This window comes from Myotis brandtii, unplaced genomic scaffold (genome assembly GCF_000412655.1).
Source record: "Myotis brandtii unplaced genomic scaffold, ASM41265v1 scaffold166, whole genome shotgun sequence".
Lineage (NCBI taxonomy): Eukaryota > Metazoa > Chordata > Mammalia > Chiroptera > Vespertilionidae > Myotis > Myotis brandtii.
This window is the reverse complement of record NW_005356087.1, coordinates 527134-539721: the sequence shown is the minus strand read 5'-3', so window position 1 is coordinate 539721 and position 12588 is coordinate 527134. Positions and strand designations below refer to the sequence as shown.

The following is a 12588-nucleotide window of genomic DNA, read 5'->3' as shown; positions in this document are numbered from 1 at the left end:
GACTGGTCACTATGACACACACTGACCACCATGGGGCAGACGCTCAATGCAGGAACTGCTCCCTGGTGGTCAGTGTGCTCCCACATGGGGAGCTCTGCTCAGCCACAAGCCAGGCTGATGGCTGCCAGTACAGCGGTGGTGGTGGGAGCCTCTCCCACCTCCTCAGCAGCGCTAAGGATGTCTGACTGCAGCTTAGGCCTGCTCCCCGCTGGCAAATGGACATCTCCCGAGGGCTGCCGGGCTGCCAGAGGGATGTCTGACTGCCAGCTTAGGCCCAATACCCCGGGGAGTGGGCCTTAGCCAGCAGGTGGACATCCTCCGAGGGGCCCCAGACTGGGCTGAGGGACCCCCCCCCAGTGCACAAATTTTTGTGCACCGGGCCTCTAGTATAATATAAAATACTATGCCAAATCCCATTAGCACATTAGATTGAAACTGCAGCAGTCTCTAGGAAGTTGTTCATGAGAAAGCAAGGGTTGTAGTATAAAAATAGTAAACTCCACACTACGTAAATAGAAACACATGGGAAAAAATGACAGCAGGGTCATCCTCTCAAACACTAATAGTGGTCATTTCCACGAGTTAGGACTACAAATGACAGCTATTTCTTTAAATCTTTAACTTTTTGAAAATGAACTTGTGTTACTTTTATATTTTCAAATTGGGTTCCTTACTCTTTATTATAAAAGATAAAGATGAATAAAGTTAATGCCTTTTTTTAGTTAGTCATTGTGACTATATAGTAATGAGTATTTTTATTTACAACTGCTGTTTTTACTTTTAGGTTTAACTGTGCTGTAACTTAGGCCAAGAAAAAAGACTTCTATTCTCAGAAATAAAGTAGTTGTAGCTATATTTGAAAGGGAATATTCAAACTGAACTCTTTTCAATTATACTGAACAAATTAAAAAACAGACTGCTAAAAATCGAATAGAATAAAACATATTTTTTTCTTTAACAGAACAAAGCAAGGAAAGAAAATGCAGTGAATGGATAAAGGCACCAAGTGTTTATTGTTTTTAAAACATTTGCTGCATTCATAAACAACTGGAAGATATTCCAGTACACCTTCAGGCTACTATGGTGCCATTAGACTGTCCAACAAGTGGTACTGAATACAGACTTTGTCACTGATATTTTGGAACTTGGACAGTTCTCTTATACCTCTGAAACTGACATAGTAATATTGGCTAATTTCAACAGGGGCTTGAAAAAGAAACAGATGAAAGTAATGAAAACATATCTAAATAACATGTGTTACAAGTTCACATCAGGATACCATGAATTCCAAAGATTATTCTTTAGTACTAGGCAAACATGTTAGTTAGAGAGAATCTATGGGTAATTTTTGTATCATTAAATGTTTTTCTTTTGTAAATGTAGAAACTTTCAGAAAGTTTTAAATCACTAAAAGAGTTTTTTTTGTGCCACTCTTTTTTTTTTTTTGTATCAACCTTATGGTGCCAGAAACTGTGTGCTATATTTTTAACTAGTGTTTTGTTTGTGTGCTTGTTTTCAACAAAGGATTTTTTGTTTCTCACAGGATGATGACTCATGCTTCACAATTATAGAGTTAAAAAAGAAACAAGCTTTGACACTCAATGAAGTTGAAGCTCTTGCATACTGTTTTTAAATTATTTATTTCTCTGTCACGAGTTGCAGTTGACTATTATTAATTCTGGACCTCAATTTTGGCAGGCTCATCTCAAAATATCAGTTAGCCAGTGATCTCCTTTGTCAACACTACCAATGGTACAAAAATTTAAAAACAATAATTAATGTTGGATTTCATATAATAGCCTTTGTCTTCTGAATTCCATCTCATAATATAGGTTTGGCTCACTCAGCAAATAAAAGTCTGTCTTTTCTTTGTATCAAAAGATTAGGGTTCTTGAGATATAAGTCCTACTTTTTGCCAGGATACTATGTTTATTCTCTACTAAATATTACATAGTATTAACCCAATCTGACCCCACAAAAAATGATTACAGAGATCAAATATTTAATTCACTAGTTCATAGCTATAATTTGATATCATCAAGATATCAGAATGAGCCCATTTTAATCAGAAGTTTGCAGTTACTTTAAGTGTACAAACTAAATAGTTGCATAAAATACTTTAAGGCTTTAAGAACTATGCTAGGCATCTGTACTCAAATATCTATATTCGAGGTTGTGTTCTCTTAATAATGTACATAAAACTCAATTTACTCTGCTTAGAAATCACACAAAGTAAAAAAGGAATGGGATTTTTACATCAAATAAGTTTTAGCTCTTACATATTTTATTTTTAAAGGGAGTGAAAATGTTTAATATTAATTAATATCTATATGCTTCTAAGACTGAAGAGAGATGACATAATTTCTGACAGTTGGGGGACCTACTATACAGAAAGTAAAGTATCTTTATTCTAGGTTAGATACTTCTCCCATGGGTGTAGATTAGTCCCTTATCATCACACATTTCATTTTGTATTGCTAATTGTACAATTAGTACAATGTAATCACCTAATTATATAACCCTTCATGGTTAGTGTGCCTTCTTCCCCAAGCACTTGTATCCCTTGCTCTTAGTAGAATTCCTGGCATGTAGCAGATGCTCAATAGACATTTATTGAACATATATTTCTTGATTATTTTCCTAGAACACTTTTTTTTGACCTACACTAATATCTTTGAGGCTTGATATATAAAGAGAAATGATAGCAGAATAAAAAGAGAAGAAATTACTTTGTTCCTACATTTTTGTTTTGCATATACAAGAATAGGTAAATAATGCAGCTGTGGCAAAGTATGCTGTTTATGGTTTGACTCTGGCACTTATCAGCTGGGGGACTTTAGAGAAGTAAATTTTGTGAGTCTAAGAGATTCTATTTGAAAATTGATATATAAATTGCACAGTTATAAACATAAGACTTCAGTGAGATAAGTTGTAAAGTTCCTAATGCCTGGTCTAGCTCAGAATGGGTATTCATACATGACCGAACATTAGCATTATGACTATCTTATCCTTGACCTATAGAATAACCTATTTGAACTTCATGGTATGAACAAAAAAGGTAATCTGTAATAAATCTAACCAACAGTAAATTCAGAGAGTGATGAAATTATAAATTCTTAACTGGGCAGGTCATAAAGTTATATACCTGTAGTCACACCCCAGGTATATAACTTCTTTAGTAAAAGGATTATCGTTTCTTTAAGCAAGCCCTGTCCATTGTTTCTGTGCATCTGTGTTAACATACCTTTGAAATGCCTCTTTTTTCCAGACCCCTCAGAAACTTAAGATCACATAATCTTGTTAATTATCCTGTAATCCAATTCCTACATTGCTTTTTCCCACCTTCATGTAATCTTCCATTCCCTCTGTAATTTCAAATGTATAAAGGAAACTGCAAAAACTGTTATTCTCTGTAGTATTTGAAATCTTGCTTCACAGAGATCAAATATTGTCATCAGTTTGGCTCAAATGAATTCTTATAAAAATCCTCTGCAAGTTTAAACACTTACTTAATGTAGCTGAGAGGATTCTGAAGAAGCCCATCCAGTACCACCTCACAGTCCAGACCTGGTGCTAGTACCAGCAGGAGCCCACTGTGCCTCACCAACTCCCTGCTTCATATTAGGTGAATTTGGTAGAGTTTTCTCTCAGAATCTCAAACCTCCTTGCTTTAAGTAGCAGGTACTAACTTTATTTGAGCTGTTCTTAGAAAATCCTTGAGATGGATAAGGGTTGAGATAACCAAGGAAAAGGAGGGGAAAACGGGATGCTGTTTTAATTTCAGTTTTTTTATTGAATTGCTTACTGAGAGTCTGAACAAAATCTTAGCTAGTTAAATGAGAGACCCAAAGAGAAAGGAAACTTGTTTCCACAACCCAAATTTTGAGTATTCTTGTGTAATTTAGAATCTTTGTGGGGTTGGCTGAGGAAAAATTTCCTCTAGGACATAAAGCAGTTCTATAGAGATATCCAACACTTTTGACTCATCTGGAGAAATGCATATAAGGACTGGTTTTCCCAAGAAGTTTCGTCAGACTCTGCAGATCTTAAAGAAAAAACTAAAATTAACACAGGAAATGTGCCTCTGAGGCTGACAAGCCTCCCATTGATTCTACTGCAAGATGGCCATGATGAGGATCCTTTGACACCTCTAAATTAATCTTTTGTGTGCATGATTAGGAAAAGCTGGCTAAAAATTAAGCAGAAAAATGGAAAAAATATTTAGTGAGTCTCTTGAGGCTTCAAAAACAGGATTTAGATAACTGGATCAACCTATGATGTTATTTAGATGTCAACCCAATTCTCTGAGGTATTAAAAATAATTGCCCTTACTTCAATAGGTAGAAGGCCATTTGACACTTGATTTGTCAAGGACAAATTTAAGTTGTAAATACCTCCAAAACAAAATTTGGATCTAATTGTTCTTTATAAACTAGTGAGTTTTCTCATGGTTAAAAGGTTCCTGTTTTTGTCTGTCGGTGTATTTCTATATGTGTATGTTGTAACTGTGAGATATATATATTTTTTTTTACCGCTGTATGGTATTATTAAATTTAATTTAAAGGTGAGTGTTTGAAAGGATTGGGTATTTTAAAATTCTCAGAAATAAAACTAGGGGAAAAAATGAGACATATGTAATACTTCAACAATAAAGAATTTAAATTAAAAAAATAAGAAACTAATTCAAATGCTTTTCAAGTTCATGTGATCAAAAATTTATCCTTAGTATATAAAAGCTTTTTAAAGTATGTTGGTTTAAGTAGAACAGACATGTCTTTCAAGTTATCAATATTAAATATAATGTTATATTTTACCCATTTTGCAAAAATAAATCCATGCTAATAGTGGAATTTGATGCTAATTGTTTACTTCTTAGTTTTTATTAGATAGTTTGGTTTTTAAGGGTTAGAATCTCAATATATGTAGGAGTAAATTTGCAGTGTTTCAGAAAGGTCCATGAAACTCCTCAAAATATTTTTATATTTATTTTAGAGAGAAAGGAAGGGAGAGGGAGAGAGAGAGAAACGTTGATGTGAGAGAGAAACATCTATTGGTTGTCTCCCAAAATCACCCCTACCAGGTATCAAACCCACAACCTGGGTGTGTGCCCTAACCTGGAATCAATCTCTCAACCCTTTGGTGTAAGGGACGATGCTCTAATCAATTGAGCCATATTGGCCAGGGCTCAAAATATATGTATTTTTAATGTTAAATTGCATGAAAGACATTGTAAAATAAGTGATAAACAACTTCTAGGGTATATTGTATGTTGAATGAATAGTTGGGGTAATTGGAAACCCAAGATGGCCACTTGGTTCTTCCAGGTTCCCTGGCAAACCCCACTTTTTGTTTTTGTTTTGTTTTTTCATTCCGGCATGTATAATAGTGCATTTAAGCTGGATTTAAATTAGGTAAAGGAACTCATACGATGTCATTATTGAAAGGAGACATCTTTAAGAAAATGCTGAATAGGTAATCACTTCTTTTCACTGTGAACTCCCAGGAGACAAAGTTTTTAAAAATCATTGACTGCCTGGAGCTTTGTTTATTGGAATTGACATAAAATAAAATAAAAAAGCACTCTTTCCGACCTCATTCAAAGGGACCTTATCAGATATTACTAACTAATCCATGTGCAGCTAAATTTCAAAGGGTTAAATCATGGATTCACATTAACCAGGAATGGACATCTATCTACTCCATCTCTGACACTCACCTCAACCTACAGTGAACACCAAGAATTCCTGTAGGATGAGAAGCCACTGACATCAGAGGTAGACCGCTATCCTAAGACATCAACAAGGCCTCTATATCTATGGTTTGATGATGAACTCAGAAGCTATTTTGTTTGATTATCTTTACCTATCTGCTAATGATATGAGTCATAATAATAGTTAGTATACTTGTTCTTTGATTTTTTTCTATACAATCCAACTGTTAATGATTATTGAAGCTACATAAAATAACTGTTAATACTCTTTTTATGACTTATGTAAATGTTATACTAGATACCAAATACAGAAAAATGAGACTGATGGCAAAACTCAGATCATGATATTTTACAGGATAAAAATGATCCAGAGTCTTTTTTGTTATGAAGGCTCTAAGACCTGACTGCCTTCCATTTCTCTTTTGGGGAAAATTTGGCCTTAATTTACAACCCATGGTTATGGTATTCCCCTTCCACAGTGGTCCACTGTTTCAACAAGACAATGTTGATACTGATAATTCCTAGGAATGAGCCTTCCTAGCAATGTGAGACCACACTATTCAATCAGAAAGTTGGTCATCAATTCATCCTATGAATTTATTTATGACCAAAAGGGGAAACTGTAAATGAAAACCAGGCTCTATAACAAATCTTGCCAAAAAGTAACCTCACAGGTAGATCTGATCATAAATTTCTACCTGGGCAGGTCATGGTGGGTAGTCACATCTTAGGCACATAACTTCTTTAGTACAATGATTATCTTTTCCTTAAGCCAGCCCTGTGCATTGTTTCTGTGCATCTGGGTTAACACACCTTTGAAATGCCTCTTTTTCAGACTTTTCAGAAACTTAATGACCATCAAGAGAGCACATAATCTTGTAACTATCTTGTAATCCAATGCTCACCTTGCTTTCTCCCACCTTTATGCAATTTTCCTCACATTCCCTTCTTAATTTCAAGTGTAAAAATAAACTGGAAAACTCATTCTCTATAGCACATGAGATCTTGTTTCCCAGTATTGTCATCAGTTTAGCTAAATAAATTCTTATAAAAATTCTCTACAGGTTTGGTTGTTTCTTATGCTAATCCTGGGTTTCAGTTTAAAGGAAAAGTAAGAGGAATAGCAACCTGAAATTTCTCATGGAAATCTGTTGTCTGCTTTTGATCGCAGGCCAGCCTAGCTATAGAGGAATTTTTAATGGAAGACAATTATTACTATTTAATGGAATTTCAGAGAGGAGTGCCCACTCCCTCAAATGAAGAGTAATTTTACCTATCTCTGCCAATATTAAAGAAAACCAAATAAAACTAAACTTGTCTTGGGCAGAGACTAAAGGATGGATCTATTTCTCAGGTTCCTCATACAGAAAATGAGTTAAACACTTAATGCTCTTTAAAACCCCTCTCAACTTGAACTTATCTATGTGCACTTGTAAAGGATGGAAATTTTGGAATCAAACTGAAACAAGGGAGGATAACAACACCATAGAGAAGGGCAAAGAATAAGGTAAAGGTCATGACAACAAGTAGCAGATTTTCTACAGGTGTGAACCTGGGGTCCACAAACATCCTGAAGCATGGGAGGTATGACAAAGAGAAGTTAATATCTCTGCTCAGCAATCTGTTCTCTTCTTATCCTAGTTTTTCCTTTTTGTACTACATACAGTCTTTTATTTATGATGAAACTGAATTTAATGATTTACTCAATAAATGACTAAACCCATTTGTCTAGGAAGTTATTGATACTCATGATCATGGAAGAATGGTCCATTCCCTCTTCAGTGACATCTCAGCGTTTTGTTGAATAATAGGAAAAGCCTCTTCTCAGTTTTCTATTTTTATGCAACAAAATATGTCTATTCTAGAAAAAAATGTGGGTTTCCCAGCCCCTCCAACAGTTGGCCTGTGCCTGGATGGTCCATCCTTGATTGGGAGGGGCAAATATCAGAATGACTGTGACAGCTGCATGTGGCTGTTCAGGAGATTTAGCTCTACTTAATTAATGGCTCCTAGGGCAGTCAGGGATGAGGATTAATGTACCAGGCTCTCATTAGTGTCTGTTATTTGAGGTAGGCTGTGTGTGCTCTTGCACAAATACAAGAAAACATTATAACTAGACCCAGTCTTTAAAGATGGGTGGACTCTATTGATTATAGAGCATGGTTTCCAGTTAGAGAATCACAAATATCTGGAGGCATGAGAGGTATTACAGAGCATTCGTATGAGCACTGAGTATTGCCTCAGGCTAAATAAATAAGCCCCCAAGTGTATTATTATTTTTGCAGTGAATATAGAAACTTATGTATTGAATAAAATTCATAGTCATTGAAAATTTTTACCTAAATCACAAATATGTAATTTAAATAATATAAATGGAGAGATAGAATTACAAGAGTATAATTATGAACATGTGAGACTCCAGGACATATGCATGACTGTATATGTTTCTGTGTATGTGTAGAGGGTTTGTGTTAAGTAATTTTTTGGTCTTAAATTTGTGAACCAATGTTCTAAAACCTGTCACATATGAGAGCACCCTATAAACATCAAGTAAAATGGCTAAAATGGTACATATGCCTACAAGGTAATGAGGCAAAAAAGGCTGAATGAAAGAATGTATATAATGTGTTAAACACAATATGTGGCACATAGTACCTGCTCAGTGAGTTTCAGTCATCCTTATCAGTACCAGTTATGATTAAGTAAACTATTGGGAAAAGGATGTACTTGCTTGTAATTATATAAACTGGCAAATAAATGAAAACAGTTCCCTGCCTAAAGTAATGCAAAGTTGTTTATTCCATCTTCTTGCTCCCATAACACATTGTTCATACTTTGTTATTCCACATCACATTTTGTTGCAATCACTTATTCACAGGTCTCTCTTTTCCAGTAGACCATATGATCTTTGATAGAAAGGATGGTATCTTATCTTTGTATTCCTAATAGGTAGTGTAATCAGAACAAGTATGAGCTGGATACATTTGTTGTTGTTGTTAATCCTCACTCAAGGATATTTTTTTCATTGCTTTGTAGAGAGAGTGGAAGGGAGGGAGGGAGGGAGGTGAAGAGAGAGAGAGAGAAACATTGATGTGAGAAAGAAACATTAATCGGTTGTCTCCTGTATGTGCCTTGACCAGGGCTGGGGATCAGGCCTGCAACCCAGGTACATATCCTTGACTTGGAGTCAAACTTACAACCCCTCCGTGTGCAGACTGATGCTCTAACCACTGAGTGAACTATACCGGTCAGGGTGGATACATTTTTAATGCATATATAAAAAAATTTTCAAAAAGTATACTGGAATTAATACCCAAAGAGAGAGAGAGAGATTATAAGCATAATGGTTCCTAGGGCTGGTGAATTTTTTTTTTAATTAAATCTTTATTGTTCAGGTTACATTTGTTCCTCTTTTTATCCCCCCCATAACTCCCCTCCTCCCAGTTCCTGCCCCACCCTCCGCCCTCACTCCCCACCCACTGTCCTCATCCATAGGTGCACGATTTTTGTCCAGTCTCTTCCCGCATCTCCCATTCCCCTTTCCCCCCCAAGAATAGTCAGTCCATTCCCTTTCTATGTCCCTGATTCATTATAATCACCAGTTCATTCTGTACATCAGATTATTTATTCACTTGGTTCTTAGATTCACTTGTTGATAGATGCATGTTTGTTGTTCACAATTTGTATCTTTACCTTTTTCTTCTTCCTCTTCTTAAAGGATACCTTTCAGCATTTCGTATAATACTGGTTTAGTGGTGATGAACTCCTTTAGCTTTTCCTTATCTGTGAAGCTCTTTATCTGACCTTCAATTCTGAATGATAGCTTTGCTGGATAAAGTATTCTTGGTTGTAGGTTCTTGGTATTCAGCACTTTGAATATTTCTTGCCATTCCCTTCTGGCCTGCAAAGTTTCTGTTGAGAAATCAGCTGACAGTCGTATGGGTATTCCCTTGTAGGTAATTGCGACTCTTTCTCTTGCTGCTTTTAAGATTCTCTCTTTGTCTTTTGCTCTTGGCATTTTAATTATGATGTGTCTTGGTGTGGTCCTCTTTGGATTCCTTTTGTTTGGGGTTCTCTGCGCTTCTTGGACCTGTAAGTCCATTTCTTTCACCAGGTGGGGGAAGTTTTCTGCCATTATTTCTTCAAATAGGTTTTCAATATCTTGCTGTCTCTCATCTTCTGGCACCCCTATTATTCTGATGTTTGTACGCTTGAAGCTGTCCCAGAGGCTCCTTACACTATCTTCGTATTTTCGGATTCTTTTTTCATTTTGCTTTTCCGGTTGGGTGTTTTTTGCTTCTTCGCATTTCAAATCTTTGGCTTGATTCTTGCGCTCCTCTGGTCTGCTATTGGGTGTAATATTCTTTATTTCAGACCGTGTATGCTTAATTTCTAGTTGTTTCTTTATCATAGCATCGAGGGTCTCATTAGTTTTCGTGACTCTCTCCTCAAGTTTATTGACAGCTTCTAGCACATTTTTGCAAGCCCTCAAAATTGCGTTTTTTAGCTCTATATCGTCCATTTCTGTCATGTTTTTTTGTCTCCGCATTTTTTATGCTTTCTTGGTGCACCCCCTAGTGGTCTTTGTGAGCAGTCTTGTTCTAGTTGAGCCTTGATTGTTGTAGTTAATACTAGAGGGATTTGACCACCAGGCCGACTGGCTGTGTGAATCCTGGGCTGGTGAATTTACATGTGAAGAATTACAAGAGAGTTTAGAAAGAAATTCAAAATTTTGAGATAATTGAGAGAGTGATCATTTGTGGAAATAAGAATTATTTAATCTCTTAAAATAAAATCTAATATTATATTTATATTAGAAATAATATTTTTATTGTGCTTTATGTTTTATAGAACTCTTCCATAAGAATACTACAACATGAGAATAATTTTTCTTATTTTGTGCAACAAGAAACTAAACAAAAGCTGTTTTATTTGGTTAAGGTCATACAACTAGAAATGGTAGAGTTGGGAATCAAACCCAAGTCTTGTAATTTCAAGACCAATGGTCTTCAACAAGTCATGGAATGTAGCAGGTATTATGTAACACTTATCAGTTATTATAGGGATGATCATGGCCTAGAATGAAGAGGGCTGAACTTCATATAGAAAATTCTAAGATAACTTAGATAGTCAAAACATGAAATAAAATTATGGAAAAGTTTTACTTTTATATAAGGAACTAGAGGCCTGATGCATGAAAATTCATGCACTTGGGTGGAGGGGTCCCTCAGCCTGGCCTGTGCCCTCTCACAGTCCAGGACCCCTTGGGGGATGTCCACCTGCTGGCTTAGGCCCACCCCCCAGGGGATCAGGCCTAAGATGGCAATCAGATGTCCCTCTGGCAGCCCAGGAGCCCTTGGGGGATGTCCGACTGCCGGCTTAGGTCCAGAGCGGGCCTAAGCCGACAGTTGGACATCCTTAGCACTGCCAAAGAGGTGAGAGAGGCTCCTGCCACCGCTGCTGCGTTCACAGCCATCAGCCCGGCTTGTGGCTGAGTGGAGGTCCCCCTGGGGAGTGCAGGATGTCCCCCTGGTGGTCAGTGCGTGTCATAGTGACCAGTTGTTCCACCGTTAGGGTCAATTTGCATATTACCCTTTTATTATATAGGATGTGTGTGTGTGTGTGTTATTGTGTTATATATTTTGTTTTTAATATCCCACTTCTCGGATCTTTTATGGGTATAGGGTGTTGCTCTGCAGTTATAAATAGGAAGGCACAGATGAGTTTAAGTGTCTTATTCCTTATAGTAAAGTATGGCAATTATACCAATTGGAAAATAAAATATCAAGAAATGACTTTAAACAAACTAACAAATAAGCCAGTTAATACAAATTAAAGCTTTCATGGGCTTTTTAAAAAGAGAGAAGCTCTATTAGGCTAGCACTTAACCAAAACTCAGAAACAGAAGAGAATTTAATTATTTATTCCTAGTTAATACAGGAAAAATTAATATGACTAAATGCTAAGTGTTCCTTAATGAAAATTATAAATGTAATTGAACTTCATATTTACTAAAGGCAGAAATGTTAAAAAAACAGAGCCAGAGAGCTTCAGTTCTCTTATCATCTCTCTTTAATTATACTCAGTCTTTTAACCCAGAGGTTTCCACATACATCTCCATTTCATGTATTCAGTAGATTGTATCTTCATAGAACGTTTACTAGTAAGAGTTTTCTGACATTAAATAAAATAGGCTTGCAGTTTAAAAGAAAGTCACATCTGGTTTCTGACAGGAGTTCAGCTTTAGAAGAGTCTTTCCAAGCTTTTTATAAATGCCAGCCTTCAAAAAGCAGGTCTACCTTCTTTCTTCCTTTCTTTCTTTCTTTCTTTCTCTCTTTCTTTCTTTCTTTCTTTCTTTCTTTCTTTCTTTCTTTCTTTTTTTTTTTTTTTTTTCTGACTGCATTGAGACAAGCCAAGACTGTAGATATATAGCAGGAGGAGGAAAAAGGTCAAATTACACATAAGAGCAGTGAGGTTTATTTCTACCAACATTAGCTAAGGGTGTGCATTGACAAGAAACGTAATTTATTAGAGATTAAGAGCAATGATGTAAAACACCAAAGGGTTGGAGTGGGTTGAGTGGGTATTATGTAACAAATCTGGAAATGTATAGCCAAATGAAAATTTTTGGCTGGTGAATATATGAAAGAAACTTGAATAATTAAGTTCAATACAGAGAACATATCAACTCAAAAATGGTCTAATTCATAAAATATTTGTTTAAAAGACATTTTTAAGACATTTAAAAGACTTAAAAATTAATGAATTAACAAGAAAAATTAGATAAATAATGTTGGTTCTAAAGGATAAAATTATAGAATGTTGACAATCCTATAATTATTTTTTAGTATTTTCCTTTTTTAAAATCTTTATTTTTG

General features: G+C 35.8%; 1 protein-coding gene across 1 annotated transcript in view; it reads right to left on the bottom strand.

The window, feature by feature from the left end:
- The window catches only part of FREM2 (FRAS1 related extracellular matrix protein 2), a 358247-nt gene that overhangs the window by 158311 nt on the left and 187348 nt on the right, over positions 1–12588 (bottom strand). The gene's annotated exons all lie outside the window — the stretch shown is intronic.